The 18,244-nt window shown below is 35.1% G+C and overlaps 1 protein-coding gene across 1 annotated transcript in view; it reads left to right on the top strand.

Moving 5' to 3' along the window:
* Nucleotides 1-18,244, top strand: part of RBM20 (RNA binding motif protein 20) — a 251,069-nt gene that overhangs the window by 1,092 nt on the left and 231,733 nt on the right. The window lies entirely within an intron of this gene.

Raw genomic sequence — 18,244 nt, forward strand, 5'->3', positions numbered from 1 at the left:
AGACAAACTCCTTTCTTAGGGAGATCCTCTTCACCAGAGGAGCCCAGACATAGCTGTTTTCTCGCATTTATGTCGAATGCCATCTTGTAGTCATTGTGAGCGAAGTCACTTTGGGGGTGAATTTTGAGGTTCTTATTTTACTGCAATGTAAGTAATTGGTAGTTTGTGGATGTAAAAAAATGTTGAAAACATTTTAAAGGTCACTTGAGAAAGGAGAGCAGACAAAAAGTCTAAGGGAGAATGGATTTTTTTTTTTTGCTCAGTTTGAATTTTTCAGGCATTGGTTTTAAGGCCTACTGGGCTTGATACCTTTCTGTGTTTCCGTTGGAGGTGCACAACATGCCTCTTTCCTGTAATGAAGTATTCAAAATTGTCTTTGAGAAACGTTTGAAGGTATGAATGTGAAGTATATGGAAGAAACAGGACAAGCAGAGCTTATTACTTGTTTATTATATAAAAATATAATAAAGCTTTATATTGAGTATACACGGGAAATGTGTTTTAATGTCCCATCCAAGACGACTTTTCTTTTTAATAATTGTTTTGGCACTTGGAATTACACAAACTTATTAAAATATGTTGAAAAATGTTCAGAGATTATGAATAAGTGGCAATAAATTTAAATTCCACTGCTTTGAGTACTGGCATATAGATCAGTGAGAGAACAGGGAAAATTTATGTTTGTCACCAAAGTTTTTTGACATCATGACATCTGCAGAGTGCTTCCAGATTTCTTTTTGGAGTGGCAAAGTAAATAGTTTCTATAGTAATAAAGTTGGCTTTAGTATTTCACTAATAACCACTTTTTGCTTTCATTGGCTATCTTGGAAACTTTCAACAATTGTTGACTTTGGAAATGAATATTTTTATATAATTGCTTCTATTTTTCTGAAAACTTAATTGTTATTTCAAATATGACTGAAGTGTTTTTGACAGATCATGTAACTTTGTATTTTAACCCTCAGTGAAGACATAAATCATCCCAAGGAAATCATTTCAATATAATGTGGAATTTTTTGAAAACTAGTTAATTGAAAAATTTTGAATGTCTTGTAGAACCAACATGTAAAGTGAAATTATGTTTCACGATATAGTTTATTGAAATATTTTAGCATGATAACTAGTAAACTTTTTGTGCTGTTTATTTTTAACTGGAAAAAATGGGAAACATTTATTTTTATAAAATCCATATATGCATGACTATTTGTCTGTGAAATTTAGCTTGAGCCTGAGGGTTTTGGAAGAAATTAATCACTTAAAATTGAATTTTAATTGCCATATGTACAATATTTCCCCTCTCCCCCAACCCCAAAGCCTTCCTCCTCACGTAAAGAAGCACATCTTTGGAATGTCTCACTTAAAAAAAAAGAGTGAGTTTTTCAAAGATGGTCCCTGATGCCTGCAATTCTAGTTGTAGGCATCAAAGAACACTTTTCTTCTTTTGGGTCTGGATAATGGTGCAAAATGCAGGTGCAAAGCCCAGGGACTAATGACTTTTTGTCAGTGAGAGCTGATGTTTATGTTTCAGAATCTTTCTTTAGAAGGATGATTTGGGACCTGTCATCCCCTCTCTACATGCTCAAATACCATTGGAACTAGGCATAAAATGGCAAGCCTTACAGGTCCATCTTTAATGCGCTGAAATTCGATCTGGTTATTTTGAAGCAACGTTTGCATAATTCAATCTGAGCCACCATCTTTATATTATAATTAGTCGCTCTTTATACCGCCATCTTCGAAAAAGTTTATAGAGAGTTAAATTCCACCACAGAGCGAACAGTTCAACTTTTTGGGTTGGTACATATTTTGAAGGAAAGTTAGTAAAGCTAATGTTTTTAGTTAAATTCTCAATGAGAAGAATAGATAAATATTTAAAATATTTTAAGGGGACTTGTTCCCCTCCTATTTATAAAGTGAAGTAATTAAGTACATTTGTGGTGAGGGATTTTGATCTGCTTCAATAAGATGGATACAGTAATCTTGGTTTGAAGGACTATGGGCATACTTTCACCTACATACTTTGCCGACTTTCACCAGTAGTGTTTGACTGATAAAATACGGGTGCAGCCTCATAATTTCAACTAGCATTTAAAGTAGCCTTACAGACATGTGCAGTGAAATTCTAACATAATGAAAGTTTGGGATGTGACTAATGGAAACCAGTATCATAGCTTTATTGTAAAAACATATGCAAAATCATCATTTATCTGTTTTGTTGGAGCAAAAGTTCTTAAGGTGTGTGTATGTGTTTATCATGGACCTTTCATAGTCTAATGAAGCCTTAAAGACCCCTACCTTTTAGAAAAATTAAAAAAAATTAACAATTGAAGGAAATTCTAGAGAAAATAGAGATGTTAATTTTTTTTTCCTATTCAGATTCACAGACTTCCCTGAAATCTATCAAAAGACCTACAGGTTAAGAAACCCTGTGTTAGAGGCTACTACTTTCCAGTATGTTTTGTTTTCTTACTGTTATCCTCTAAGCTTTTGAGTGTTGGCTCTATCCCACTCTCTCCCTATCATCCTCCTTTAGTAATTAAGTCATTAGGAGGCTGCAGGCACTTATAAGATTATTATAAGTGATAATAGTTCTTTTTAGTGTGACATTGCTTTTCACTTTAGAAAAAATCAGTTAAAGGAAATTGAAAGCATCATCTTACTAAGTTTAAATGGGTGATCAAACCATTTTGACAGAAGGTCATCAAAGTAATATGCAAGGTAGACCTGGTCCAAGTTTTGAAAATTAGAAGCTAAAATTTTATGACTTGACTGACAAGAAATACTTATTTTGATACCAGACAAAGGGAATGACTAGTAAATGTGTCTGGACATTTTACACAGATTCTTCTGGTAAGAAAGTCCTAATATTTTCTTTCTAATGATTTGGAATATATTTTTTGCTGATATTCAACCCTATTTTTTTTATTGATCTATAAGCCATTATATGACTTGTGTTCATGTCTGATATTAAAAAAAATTATGTTGTTTGTTGAAAAATTCCCATCTAAGTGAAATCATCATACCATTCTACACAATGAGCATAGAAATTATAAAATGTATTTTTATGAAGTGAACAAATGGATAAATTTTCTAAAATATATAATCAGTGAAATGTAGCAGCATATGTGGGGTTGATTTGTTATAATACTGAATGTTTTATAAATTGGTATTTCTATGTTTATTGGTCTTTAAAATGTTAATTAATATATAATTTATATAAAAAAGCAATAAAACATGTAAAATAGTAAATGTTTGTTTTGCATTTGATAGTCACCTTATCTTTATGTGTGTGGATTATGAAAATACTTTGTGCCCCACAGTTTTGTTTTCTAATGTTCAGAGTAATATGAATAACAGCAAGATGAGATACCTTCACTATCTTCAGAACAGGCAAAGTGGACATCTTATTATAAATGTAGAATGCATGTAAAGAAATAAGTAATTTCAAGTAACTGTAGCTTTGTACATTCTGAATGTATTCCTAAGGGTCTGCCAAATAAGAATAGCGGCAGAATGCAAGTAACAATAAGTAGTTTGTAGCGAGGGTCCATTAACTTTGAACGACATGCTTAAGATGTGTATCTAGAATTCAGGGAAGGAAATTAAGAGTTTGCCAAAGAGGAACATTACCTCAGTAGTAAAGTTTAGTACTTTCTGGCACTAAATTTTGTCTTTAGGAAAGATAGAATTTTAGACATCTGTGCTTTAAAATCTCATTAGTTTGGGCCAGTTTTAGGGGGAACAAGGATACACATGTTGGAAGAATTTTGAAAATTTTAAATACCATCTTAAAGTGCACATAAGACAGGCGTTCAGAAGGGCAAAACATCTGATAGGATTAAGTCACTTTACTCAAAAGAGGGAAGGACAGAGGCAAACTTGATTCCTGGCTTCCTGAAGTCTCTTAGTGGGACAATAAGGTTTTTTTTTTGGGGGGGGAGGGTTAGTTGTTTTTGCTTGATTGTTTTTAGGAAATTTTGCCTTCATTGTCTGTTTGGCACACAGGATTGGTATTTAGATAAGTGTAGTTATCCAGTTAGGAGTCTTTTTTCAAGTCCCCAGAGAGGTCAGTAATATGAAATGTAGTGCATTATTCTCATTAGTCATGGTAAGGGGCTTTATTTCACATGGTGCACAGAACTGTTATTAAACTGTATTTAAACTGGTGCCACAGGGGAAAAGAACCGTTTCTCTCTGTGTGCTCTTATTCTTTTGCCGCTTCTGTTTTTCTCTTTTCTTACCTTTTTTTGCTAAGCTGGAGATTTCAAAATTCTGTCTCTAGATGTGGTCTGAACTATATAGTCTTCTTATATATTCTTAGATCTTCAGCAAAAGCTTAGGGTGTTATTTGAAGTGAAATAATGCCAAACTGTTAAGCTTTTTTCCCATTTTTCTAATCTTTCTTTTTCTTTCTCCTTTCCTTTCCTTCCTTTCCTTCCTTCCTTCCTTCCTTCCTTCCTTCCTTCCTTCCTTCCTTCCTTCCTTCCTTCCTTCCTTCCTCCCTCCCTCCCTCCCTTCCTTCCTTCTGTTCTTCCTTCTCTTTCCTCCTCTTCTTCCTCCTCTTCCAATCAAATCCAATATTCTCCCCCCCCCCCTTTCCCTGGCTAGTTGCAAGGATTAGTTCTCAATAAAGAACTTAGTACAATTAAATTAATAACAGGGTCAAGAAGCAATATTGTAATGATGCTGGACTTTGAGTTTGACCCATGGATTTATAGAATAAAAGAAAAAGGAAAAATAAACAAAGGTGGCTGGTCTGGAGTCCCAAAGGAAGAAAATATAAGTAGAACCTATTTTATCATCCTACCTGCCACCAGTACACCTTGCCTGTTTGGAGCTGGAAAAGGACTCTCATTCTGCAATATCTTATTTAATCTGATTTTTGTTGCCAGTCACAGCAAAGACTGTGAGGGCCCATCCATTATATATATAGTTTTGTACATTTAATGTGGAGAATTATTGCTAAGTTTTACAGCTGTAATGGGTGAAGACCATATTTAGCGTTAGAATGTAGAAAATTTTCGCAGAGAGCAAAGTAGAGTAATCTGTATTTCAGAATAAGGGGAAAGAGGCTAATGCTTGGTTCACATAAAGAAACATATGACAAAATAGAGGGGAATTTCCATTTTACTTCATCAAAGTTGACTGGGTCTCGGATGTATGATTGTGTTCTCTATACGGGAAACCCAATATTTCTCTTCTGCAGTTCCCACTGGTGAGAAGGCTGGGAAATGTTTGCTTTAATTAAGAAGTTGGATTTTTAATCGGGTGTGTGAATTTGATCTCTGAAGCTGTGGCAGAGATGTTAGTGCTGTGCAGATGTGTGCGCTTGCATGATGGGTGGTCAGAACAGAACAGAACCAGGAAAGAGAAATTCTAAAAGAATCATTATTTTACAGGGGAAATGTAACTGGTTATGTTTAGGTTCACCATTGTTATTTGGGGAGGGAATAAAAGGGAAAATATGTTATTTAATTTGGATTAGTGCACAGCCAATCAATAACTCCTGTTTAAAGTCTTCCCAGTTAAAAATGCAGTCATATTCACTGATTCCTCTCTTTCCTCTCATCTCTTCTGGTCTTGCAAAATCCCCTGGTGGTTTATGAGAAAACTTTGCCCTCTTGCTGACAGCATATCAGTAGGGGCAGTGGTGGTATACATTGATGCTAATGCAATTTATAGGCAAGAAGGGGAGAGTTGAACAATTTGTCTTAAACAGTAAGACCACACTGTATAATTCACATTGCTTCCTGGAGTTTTCTGTTATGTTTGGAGGTAGAAGCAGCAGACTTGGTGGTATGTATGGACTGGATTTTCCCCTCCAAAAACAATTTTCATGCTTCTTTTCTACTTCATATTGCATTTCGTTAAGGATGTCCCTGAATTGTCATTTAATGAAGACTCTTCCTTCACACTTGATTTTCTCTTGATTAAACCAATCATCTATTGAGGACAACACAAATCACAATGTCCCAAATTGGAAAACTACCATGTGCTGTTGAGATATTCTAAATATTTTTTGGAAGGGGCAGTACCCTTATAGATACTTTTCTATATGCATGCATATGCATAGATGTCACAATGTGAATTTATTGCTTTAAGGCAAATATAGTCATTAAAATAATAATAGTAAAACCTTGCTAAGGACCTACTTTAATGAATAAAAATATATTCTGAAGGATAATCATACAGTTTTATTTTGTAAATGACTAAAAAGTCATTTAGCCCAACCTCAAATCAAATCATGATTCCCTTCTATAACATTCTTAAGAAATGGCCATATGCAGTCTGAAGACTTCTAGTGACAATGAACTAACTACCTTTCAAAGTAATTCATTCCCATTTTGTACAATTCTAATTATTAGGAATCCTATCCTTAAGTTGAACCAAAATGTGTTGCTCTGGAGTTTCCACCTACTGGCCAAAGATCAGCTCACTAAGAACCAGAAAACAAACCTTGTCGGTTTTCTACACGTTGACCCTTCAAATATTTAAAGACAACACTCCTCCTCCTCAGTCTTCTCTTCTCTTGGCTAAATGTTAAAGTTCCTTCACATAATTCTTAGAGCTTTCCTAAGTTTATTGCTAGCTGTTAGAACTGGTGTGAGAAGACAATCTATTGTGTAATGAGGCAGAAGGGTTTGGGAGATTTTATTTTGAAGCTGTATTATCAGAAATGGCCTTTTGAGTAGATGAATTGTTGCACCAAAAAATTTAGGTGATGCTGGAGTTTGTCAAATATAAGAAATGAGTATCTTTCCTGAAAATTAAATCCAAACAAAATAATTCCTTTAAGTGAATTTTAAAGGAAAGAATCCTGAGCTGGGAATCCTGAGATCTGGGTTTGAGAGCTGGTTTTCCCATTTATTAGCTGTGTGACCTAAGACAAGCTTTGCCATCTCTTTTGTCCTTAGTTTGCCTTCTGTAAAATTGATGGAACCAAGTTGTTTCTAATACTAACATCCTAGAACTGTATGACAAAACATGTAAAATATTTAGTCACCTTTATCAAATACAGTAGCATTTATCTCTCACCACTTAAAGACTTTTAGGTATATGGTCATGCATCTATAAAGGTGTCATTAACTGTATGACTCTGGGTAAGTTACTTAACCTTTGTTTACTTCAGTTTCCTCAATTGTAAAATGGGAATGATAATAATAGCATCTCTGTTCGTTGTGAGAATCAAATGAGATAATATTTGTAAAGTGCTTAATATAGTATCTGGCATATTGTAGGTACTATATAAATGCTTATTCCCTCTCTATAAATTAAATAAAAAAAAATGAGCAGATAAATGCCTTTTCTGTTATTTACAAAGAGCATCACTCCTGACATAATTCCTTAACTCCTAATTCCTTAATTGAAAGATATGTATAGTAATGTTAGAAAAAAATAGATTATCCTTTTTCTGAAATTTGAGAATTTTCAGTTCAAATGATTATTTTGGAGAATCAGATTATTATGATTTAGTTTACACAAAGGATAGTATTATTTACTTATGAAAAAATTCATCAATGATTATATGTTTAATGTAGAACATGGTATGCTAGAGAGTCTTAAAATTTTCCCTTGATAGGAAAGGTGCTTGTGAGGCAGTAAAAGCATTAACAATATACATTTGTATTGTCATCAGTATTTATTGTGCATTGATCTATATTGTGCTTTGAGCAGGTGCTGTTCACATATAGGAACAACAGAAAATTTCCTTTTTTTCCCTAGGAAATTTCCAAAATTATAGGTCTGAATCTTGCAAGTGTGACTTATTTTTTTTCCTTAAGTCTTCAGATGCCATTAACACTCACATGTGCTGTTGTCTCCCAGGCAGCCATATCATATTTACCATGTCCTAGGACTTTAGAGAATTTTGACTTAATACTTGAAAAGTCCTAAAAAGGTCTTTGAGAAAAGAAAGGAGATGGATGAGCTATGTTATGATTTATTGTTTATTTTTAAAAAATATATTTTCATATTGGGTTTGGGCTGATTAGTCCCTATATTTAGAATCTAGGAATTGACCTCAGCTCCAGTCTCTTCATTTTACAGAGGAGAAAACTGCGACCCAGAGGGAAAAGGTGATTTGCCCAAGGTCATGCTAGGAGTCAGTGTTAGAGTCAGTACTAAAAACTAGATCTCCTGAATTTTAGACCCATATGATTAACACTATGCTGTGTTTTTCAGGGTTTGTAAAGAAAGGAACATAACCTGTTTATGGAATTAGTCATTGATCCTTTTAGCTCTGGTCTGCCAGATTTCCCCCATCATGATTCAGCAAAGTGCTCTTCGATGTTTCTGATCAACTCTACCTTTCCTAGGTCCCTCTAATCACGGGCTTGTCTTTCTACACCTTGGCAGTAGATGCTCCTTCAAGGTAACCTTCCAAATTTTGCCCTCTTGCCAAGTAGAAATTTAGCATTACCCTGTCTCTTTCTAGTCCAAGGTCCTCAATGAACATGCAGTTATGATCTCTTAAAAAAAATTTTTTTTAAAGCAATCGGGGTTAAGTAACTTGCTCAGGGTTACATGGCCAGGTGTTTCTGGGTGGGTGCTAAGTGTCTGAGCCCAGGATTCGATCCCCCGGTCTTCCTGACACTGGAGCCAGTGCTCTTACTTGCTGTGCTACCTGGCTGCCCCTATGATCTCTTAATGGACAGAAAACACATACCCTGTTTTCAATCACCCTGAAGGCTTTCTGTTGTTCCTCTTTCTTTTAACATTGAAAAGTGAAGTATTCAGGGAAGAGTTACTTTTAATATTTTTGTTAACAAAAATAATGTAATTTATTGATCTGAAGTTTTTTTTGCATACTTGCAATGACTATTTTATATAACTATTATTAATATAAAAACCCACCATTTTAAGTAAGTTTATGGATTATGTACCTGCTATTGAGATAGAAATGGTAGATTAGTTTAAAACAGAATACTTGGAATGTTAAAACCAAAAATTTAGTAGATCAAGCTTTACTTAATTCCACTATGGACAAAACTCTATGCTAAGTGCTGTTGGGGATGCAAAAGTCAGAAAGACATAGTAGATAAACTTCCTTATGGAGCTTACAGTCTAGTAGAATACATAAGGCATATACAAAAATAATTAATGTAGGACATAACTGGACAATAGAGGTACAAACTGGTACATAGAACAAATAATACAAACTTGCATTTTAGAAATAAAACATATGTACCCACAAATATTTTCATAAACTTGTAGAGTTTCCATTAGCCCTAATGAAAACTTGATTCTCCAGTCACTGGATTGTACCCAGAGTCTATTCCTACCAAACCTCCCTTAATGAAAGCTAAATTCAACAAGGAGGAATATAAGATGGTTATTTTGTTTTTTTAATATCCATGTACCAGATAGACCATCATTGACTGGAATGGAAATAATTTGAAGCTATTTTAACTTTTATTATACCATTCAGTGTTTCAGACACCCTCTTACTCATCTTGAGGCTGTATTTGCTCTTTGATGAAGGTCTTTATCAACTATTTCAGTCACTAGCCCAAGCTGGCTTAAAAATGGGTGATGAGCTGATCTGCAGCCTAATCTAGGAGTGTCCTGGAGCTTGTTGTTGACTCCCACTTTGATCATCTTTTTTAGATTTAAGTTACAAATCTATTTTTACATATGCCAAATAAATACCCTTGGTCCCATACACAGAATACAATGGGGGCTGTATTAAAAACAGCCCCATACAATGGGTCAGTGAGAGAATTGAATTCTAGTCCTGGCTTTGCTAGTAACCAATCAAATCCCTTGCCTTAGTTTCCCCACCTATAACATAATGTTCTGGAAATAATGGGATTTCTAGCTGGAAGGTTCTTCAGAGATCTAGTTCAAGCTCCTTATTGTACAGATAAAGAAACTGAATCCCAAATTCATATAGGTAGGAAGTGGACAGACAATAATTCAAAATTGGGTTTGCTAACTTCAAATCCTATGATTTATTCACTGACTAGGACACTGAGAATAAAAGTGATAATTTTGGTAGAAGACCTGGATTTTGGAGGCAGAGCAGAGGCAGTTAAGAAAATTCTATGTAAATTCAAGATGTAGTATGATTATTATACTGTTATAAAAACTTGCATCTTTAACACCAAGTGTTGACGCTATGAAAACATAACTATTGATATATAATATTTTAGTACAAAGATATGGATGAAACTAACTTGAAAATAAAATAATTTAAAAAAATAAGCAACTTAAAGAAAGACCTTTGTTTTTAGGTGTTTGGTTCTAGCTGTATATACTCTTATTTTAAGCTGAAATCTATACCCCATTTTAAATTCCGCAAGCAGTTATAACCAGGCATCTGATATACATGGCTGGCAAGATCTGAAATTGAGGCTAGGCAGAGTATATAAACAGCTACAATCCTCTCAGCATGTGCTAAAATAATAGCCAATATGATTGTTTGATTCAGAAATTGAGTATTGACAAGATTCCCTAGATCTCTGCCTCAGTTGAGGAAATTGTAGAATGTGGTCATTTAGTCCTAACTTTCAAGGTCTGGAGAAGGAAAGTGACGTACCCAAGAACAATGTAGCTACTTAGTGACTCATAGTTAGAACCCACAATTCTTGCCTCCTTTTGCTTACTTTTAAGAGTAAAAGTAAAAGTTTCATTTATTACAAATTTCAATTAAATTTTCATTTCACTTAGTTTTAAGTCTGTTTTTAGTGACTGTCATATGATGATTACATAATAAGATGTGTTACGTGCCCACAGTGCTCAGGATGAGGTAGATAAGTGAAGAGGAAAAGAGAGGGACTGTCTTTGCAGTTTAGTAGAGGGATAAGAAACACACACACACACACACACACAGAGACGCATGTACATAGAATCAGAACCCACAATAATACGCAGTGCTAGAGAACTGTAAGCCAGTGCCACATAAAGTCTAAGAGGTTACTAATGTGGGGATGGAGGGCGTCTGAATAGTACTTCAAAGCAGGGGTTCTTCAGTTGAACTTGTTTTTCCCCCTATTTTGGGAACTGTATTTCAGTATAATTGGCTCTCTTTGTAATTCTTTGTATTTTATTCTACATATTTAAAAATATTCTGAGAAGGGACCATAGGTTTTATTGATAGCCAGAGGGGTTCATGACATTAAAAGGGTGAAGAATACTGATTTATCATAATCCAAGAGCCAAAAGGAATTTTTGCAGTCATTTAGCCCTATCCTCTCATTTTGTAGGTGAGGAAACTGGCGTACAAAGTGGTAAAGGGACTTGTTTTAGTTCACAAAGGTAATAAGTAGGAGAGTCACAATCTGATTCCAGGTAATATGGCTCCAAACCACTAGGTGTGTTTCCAAATTTTCTGTAACAGTGGTCCATTAAAACAAACAAACAAACAAACAAAAAAACAATGAAAAAGATTACCCACACACTTTTCATAAAACAATCTATGCAGATAATCTTAGCTAGTGTTTTATTTTTTAAAAAAATCAAGAATTTGTTATAAATATTAAAATATACCGCTGAAAAATGGGATAAAAATACAAATAATTGCTGCACCACCTTCATTGTTGTAGAGTCACAGATTTCATGATAGAAGAGACATTTAAAGTCTTCTGGCCCTTTACCACCCTCATTTGGGGCAACTAGGTGGTGCAGTGGATAGAGTGCTGGGTCTGGAGTCACTAAACCATTCCTTCATCAGCTAAAGTTAAGCATATTTTTCTTTGAAATCAGCAGTGTGGGGTTACACTGTCAGGGAAGGGAATATAATTGTTTTACTGGGGCTGGGGACATCTAAGTTACTAGGGGGTAGTAAAGTCAAGGCCCCAGATTGATCGGTGGCCATCCATTACTTCTTGGGACATATATAGCCCAATGGAAGGGTTTGGTATGACTTTAAATCTCAGCCTTTAATCTAGTAAAATCAAGATATCACCCACTGGACTGTATAGCTCTACAGTTAGATCTTGATTAGCATGAATAATGAGTCCCATGAAGTAGCTTTATTATTCAAATTTACATCCCATTGACCTGGAAACAACTTCCATATTTCACAAAATTATAACTTCAGATAGTGCAAAATAAAATCCATTATCTGTCTCATGACCATTATTAGCACTAATTGGGACCTATCTGTATTTTTAAAAATTATATTTTTTAGTAATACCTTTTGTTTTTGTTTCACATTCATTTGGGATATATTCCTCCCCAATTTTGCTACACAGCAAGTCTTCTATTTTTAATGAATACTAAAAAAGAGAGAAAAAAGCCATTTCAGCAAGAACAACACATTAACCATTTCTGACAGTATATGTAATGCTTTGTTCCCATAGTCCCCTACTTCTCTTCAAGGAAGGCAGGGAAGTATATTTTTCTCAACTCATGGTCAGGAGCCAAACTTGTTCATTATAATTACACAATTTTCAGGTTTTAAAAAACATGTTATATAATTTTTATTGGTAATTCTTTTTATATCACATTCATATCTGCATATATCTTCCTCTGCCACCCAGCAAGCCATTCCTTTTAACAAAAATTTAAAAACAAAGAGAAAAAAGTAGTTGAACAAAACTAACAAATACATTGACTGTGTGTGTCCATATATAATATTCTATGTACATTACTGTCCCCCTCCACTCCCCTCAGTAATGAAGTGGAGAGCCGTATTTTTGCAACTCTTCTCTTAAGGCTATTAAAAAAAAATACTTGGGGCAGCCAGCTGGCTCAGCAAGTAAGAGCACCGGCTCCAGTGTTGGGATGACCTGGATCAAATCCGGGCTCAGATACTCAGCACCACACCCAGAAATAACTGGCCGTGTAACCTTGAGCAAGTTACTTAACCCCAATTGCTTAAAAAAAAATACTTATACATTTCTCCCTTTCCAGAATGGTACATGCCAGTCAAACTGGCCTTATTATTCTTTCTCAAACATGGTCCTCCATTTTCCCTCTTCATGCCTTTTTACTGGATATCCTTCAAATCTAGAGTGTTTTTTCTGACCTTTCCCTCATATTCCTCTCTTCCTCCAAAAAGCAATTTATGTACCTTTCTACATGAAGCCTTTCCTGATTCCTGTCAACTGCTAGTAATCCCTCCTCTTAACTACCTTGAATTTGTTTGTATGCATTCTAAATGTCATTTCTCCTCATGGAATATGAACTCTTCAAGAGTAGGAATTCTTTGTATTTGTATCCCAGAACCTAGCTCAGTGCCTGATACCTAGTAGGAGCTTAATAAATGCTTGTTGATTGATTCATTGGGGCCCAACTTGGTCATTATAATTATATATAGTGCAGTTTTTTTGTCCTTTCTGTTTACATTGATGTGGCCATTGTGTATATCGTTTTCCTAGTTGGGCTTATTTCAGCCTGCACGGATTCATGTAAATCTTACACATGCTTATCTGAATTGTTTGTATTTGTCATTTCTTAAGATTCAGTATTTCAGTATTTCATTACATTCACATACCACGACTTTTTTTTAGCTATTCCTCAATTTATTTTGTCATCATATGAAGTACTAGACAATCCAGTCTGTTTTTTCTTAAATTAAGCCTGATATTTTAAAATATAATTTTATTTTTATTCAGAATTTAAACATAAAAATAGTATTTCCATATACACAGAACATAAAAAGGATTGCATATGAAATCATGAATATCCATTTGATACTTCTTTCTTTAAAAATTACATATTAAATTCAACACATTACTTTTATAATTGTTCCCCTTGAACTTTCTTTTGTTCTTTTTTGTGCATTCAAAAATGTTTCAGTGACCCACTTTTTGAGATCACTATTATTAATCTCTTCCCCCACCCTTTCCTTCTTTAAAATCAGAGAAGAAAAATCTCTTGTAACAAATAAGTAAAATTAAACTAAACAAATTTACATAATGACTCTGTCTAAAAACATTTATCTCTTTTTGCACTTTAAGTCCTTCATATCTCTAGCTGAAGCAGCATGGCATCCTTGGGGAGAGAAAGGAGGACTCATGTGCCAGACATATCAAACAGCTCCTAGTACCTCCATCACCACCTCTTCTCAGACCTTGATGGAGATAGCCAAGGACTCTGACCCCAAGAATGTTGAGAATAGCAATATCTTCCAGACTACTGGCACTTCTTCCTGCCTGTTCCTCACAGCTGTTACTGGGGGATGGAGGCTAATCACTTCGAAGAAAGGGCCCATCTTCCTCACCATGATAGTATCAGTATCAGGGACATGTGCAGACCCCATCAGTTTGCTTGGCTGATACAGACTCTCCACACAGAGGAACCTAGGAGTGTTTGCCTCTGGGAAAATGGAGATGGCATGTAAAGGAAGTATCTTGGAGGGACTATGAAGCATAAGTAAGCATTAGTAACTGCTTCTGGAAACTATATGATGGGCTTCAGAGACATTCAGAAAGGCTTGTGCTCCTCAGTTACTTTTATCTCACTTGCTCTTGGGGGATCTTGATGATTCCTCTACTAACAGCATCTAGTGGTGGGAGTGCTGCTTTGTGGGTTCAAAAAGTCTGGATGGTTCCTTGGCATCCTGACATTACAGAGTCCCTAGGTTTGACAGCCCATGTAGAAGCATCAGTGCCCTTGGGAGCAAAGATTGATCTTTGGGAGCAGTAATTGAGAGCCTCGTCAATTGTAGTTGAAGTGCAGGCTCATGTGGCAGTCATGCCACATTCAGACATGACCCTGGTGGGACCATGGTTATATATGAATTGATCCAAGTTCTGAAGCCTATTCCTTCAGAGATTAAGGTGGTATAGGGGAGAATGTGCTTGCGCTCATGGTTTTTTTGGGGGAGTATATTTTTATTATTGCTATAGCTTTGAACTAAATATCCTAAAGTAAAAGCTAATTGATATTGTGGTTAAATGAAATTGGGGTGCTACTCACTATCTCCTAACAATGGGTGGAATATAGTCAGTTGGGACTTGAGCCAATGGTGATAGAGAAGAGAGACACTCCGACCTCAGAATTACTCCATGAAACTCCAAAGAGCAGAAGTACCAGCCTGGCTGTGGTAGAGGGAGCTAGAACATACATGCTATCCTTCCAATCTTAGCTGCTGATCAGTTGGCTGAGAAGCTCAAGGGCCCTGGGAGTGGTAGCACCCTCCAGACAGTGAATCTTACTTCCATCCCCACACTTGAAGTCATTGTCTGGAAAACCATCCCCTGTGAAGATGATGCCTGGCAGCTGCTGAAGACCTAGAAAAGTAAGCTATTGCCACTAAAATCCTTGTTACTGTCAAATGGTTCAACATCAGAAACTGATCATGATTTTTCTTACTAAAAAAGATGCATCTGTTTTGCTGCTGCACCCTAAGGACCATGGGCCCTTTGGCTTACAACTGAAACTTCCTACATGTGCTTATTCTCCATTAGATTGGGAGCTCCTACAGCAGGTGGTGCAGTGGGTAGAGTGCTTCGCCTGGAGTCAGGAAGACTCATCTTTATGAGCTTAAATCTGGACTCAGACACTTAACTACTATGTGACCCTGGACAAGTCACTTAACCTTGTTTCCCACAGTTTCCTCATCTGTGAAATGAGCTGGAGAGGGAAATGGCAAACCACTCCAGTATCTTTGCCAAGTAAACCCCACAAGAGGTCATGAAGAGTCATACATGACTGAAAAAAAATGCAACCACAATTTATAGGCTCTTCTCCTCTCCTCTCCTCTTTTCTTTTCTTCTCTTTCATCTCCTTTCCAAGGTTAGGAAGTTTATTTTGCTTGTGACTGCTCCCCCCTCCATGTTGTCCTCTCTCTTCATTTCCCTGTTGAATTTGATGTATTTTTATACATAACTCTTTGTGTGTAATGTAAGCTTCCATGTATTCAGCCTACCTTTGTTTGGTTCAGATTAGAGTGAGGTTCGTGTGATGCCTGTGCCCCTCACTTCTTCTAATCATGTTTCTATAATCTTTTCATGCACCCTAATTATGAGAAATAGTAAGTTTCACCCTCTTATTCACCCTTTCAGCACTAGTGTATTTCTCTTATCCTTTCTTTTTTCCTTTACCCTCTTAAAACCCTTAGAATAGAACTAGTCCACCCCTAGGACCTTCATTTTTCTAATTTGACTGCCTCAATACCCTTTAAAGACACCAAAATTCTGAAGGCACTTGTTTCTTCTCTGCCAAATCATCATAGAATTTAAGATTAAGGTTTAATTTAATTATTTAAATTAAAATGTAATTTATCAAAGTAATTATTAAATCTATTATTAAGTGTCACATTTATTAATTATTAAATTTCCATTATCTTACTGAAAAGGTCTCTAGTTTATTCCCATTACAGATTATGCTGACTTTTGGGTTTAGATAGATACTGCTTAACATATTAAGGGAATATCCATTTATTTCTATATTTTCTAGTATTTTTATCAGGGTATTGTATCTTGTCAAAATTTATCTAATGATATGATGATGTGATTTTTGTTCTTGCTATTAATATGTAAGTTATATTTATAGTTTTCCTAATATTGAACCAGATCTGCATTCCTGGTATAAAATCTAGCTTTGTCACATTGTATAATTTATTTGATGTTATTGTCGTTACCTTGCTAAAATTTTAGGCTAAAAATCTAGGTAGCCAAGTAGTGGATAGAACACTGGGCCTGAAGTTATTAGGAAGACCTGAATTCAAATTTTGTCTTAAATACTTAGTAGTGGTATGACCTTAAGCAAATCATTTAACCTCTGGCTTAGTTTCCTCAACTGTAAAATGAGCATAATAGTAGTACCTACCTCCCAGGGTTGTTGTAAGGATCAAATCAGATAATATAATATTTCTTTAACGTGCTTAGCACAGAGCTGAAATGTAGTAGGCACTATATACAGTCAGTCCTCAACTTTTGTGGAGGATGAAGTTTCTAGAAAATGGCATGAAAGTAAAAAACACAAATGTTGATAGGTTGAATCTATGGGAAATAGGAGATTAGGCTCCTGCACCAAAAACTAATCTTTCTCAGAGATTGCTGAAAATACAGTTTTCTACATACAGTTCTTTATAATAAAACATTAATTCTGATAATATATACTTTTCCTAACAAAGTAACCAGGAAATAACCCATAAAATGCAAATAACAAAATAAAATTGCTAACATGAAAAACACATTTTCTTGATAGTAATTCCCTAGAATTTCGAGACATTTTGTGTTAACATCTCAATAAAACACATTGATTTCAGACAATATTCACCTTACATAATACAGGAAATCTACAGTACCATAAATACTTTACTTCTTTTTGCAGATATAATAAAACATTGATATATTATAATCACCAAACTTGCAGTCTACAATGGTTTGCAGACATTCCAGCATGAAGTTTATCTAACACCTTCATTTTCTCGCTTGTGAAAATATGCGGCAAATGAATGGGGAGTTCTTTATTCTACAATGGTTTGGTGAGCAGTGAAGTGCAGAATGGGATATGTCACTTCTCAAAATTGTGCCCATTGGACTTCTAATTTTTTTTTGCTGTGCATAGCCATGTGACTGCCAATGTAAAAGTGAAGATGAGGTTATGAATTAAGAATGCTTGAAGTCATGAAACTTAAATGCACAAATGTTGATGATTGACTGTAATTGCTAATTACTATTAATTAGAAAAAATCTTCGAATTGATATTCAGTAGGGATAGTTTTATTTCTCTTGGTAACAAATGAGGAATTTCATAGTATCCCTTCTTTCCCTATTTTTCAAATGGTATTTGGAGTACTGGAATTAATTATTTAAATGCTTGATAGAATCCACTTGTAAATCTATCTGGCCCTGCATATATGTTTTTTTTTTTAATTTGGGAATTCACTTATGCCTTGTTGAATTTTTTCTCTCCCTAAGATTGGGTCACTTAAATCCCTTGTTTCTTGTTCCATTAATCTAGGCATGTTGTATTTTTATTTTTTTTAATTTTTAAAAAATTTTTTAAAATTCAAAATGAATTTTATTTTTTTTTCTGATTTACATCATTCATTTCTGCCAGATTTTGAGTTACAAATTTTCTCCCCATTTTTCCCCTACCCACCGCCCCAAAATAGCAGTCCCACAGGATATCCCCTCCTCCAATCTGCTCTCTCCCATATTTTCTCTCATACCCCTTTCGACTTTTCCAGTAGAGCATTGTGGATCTCTATGCCCCAGTGCCTGTATATCTCATTTCCCAACTACATGTAAAATAGTATTAATAATAGTGTGTGTGTGTGTACGTACATATATATATTTAAACATTTGATTTTAAAACTTTGAATTCCAGATTCATTCCCTTCCTC

This window comes from Petaurus breviceps, unplaced genomic scaffold, assembly GCF_028583685.1.
Source record: "Petaurus breviceps papuanus isolate PSGF00001 unplaced genomic scaffold, PetGlider_PUasm1.0 37, whole genome shotgun sequence".
Taxonomy (NCBI): Eukaryota; Metazoa; Chordata; class Mammalia; order Diprotodontia; family Petauridae; genus Petaurus; species Petaurus breviceps.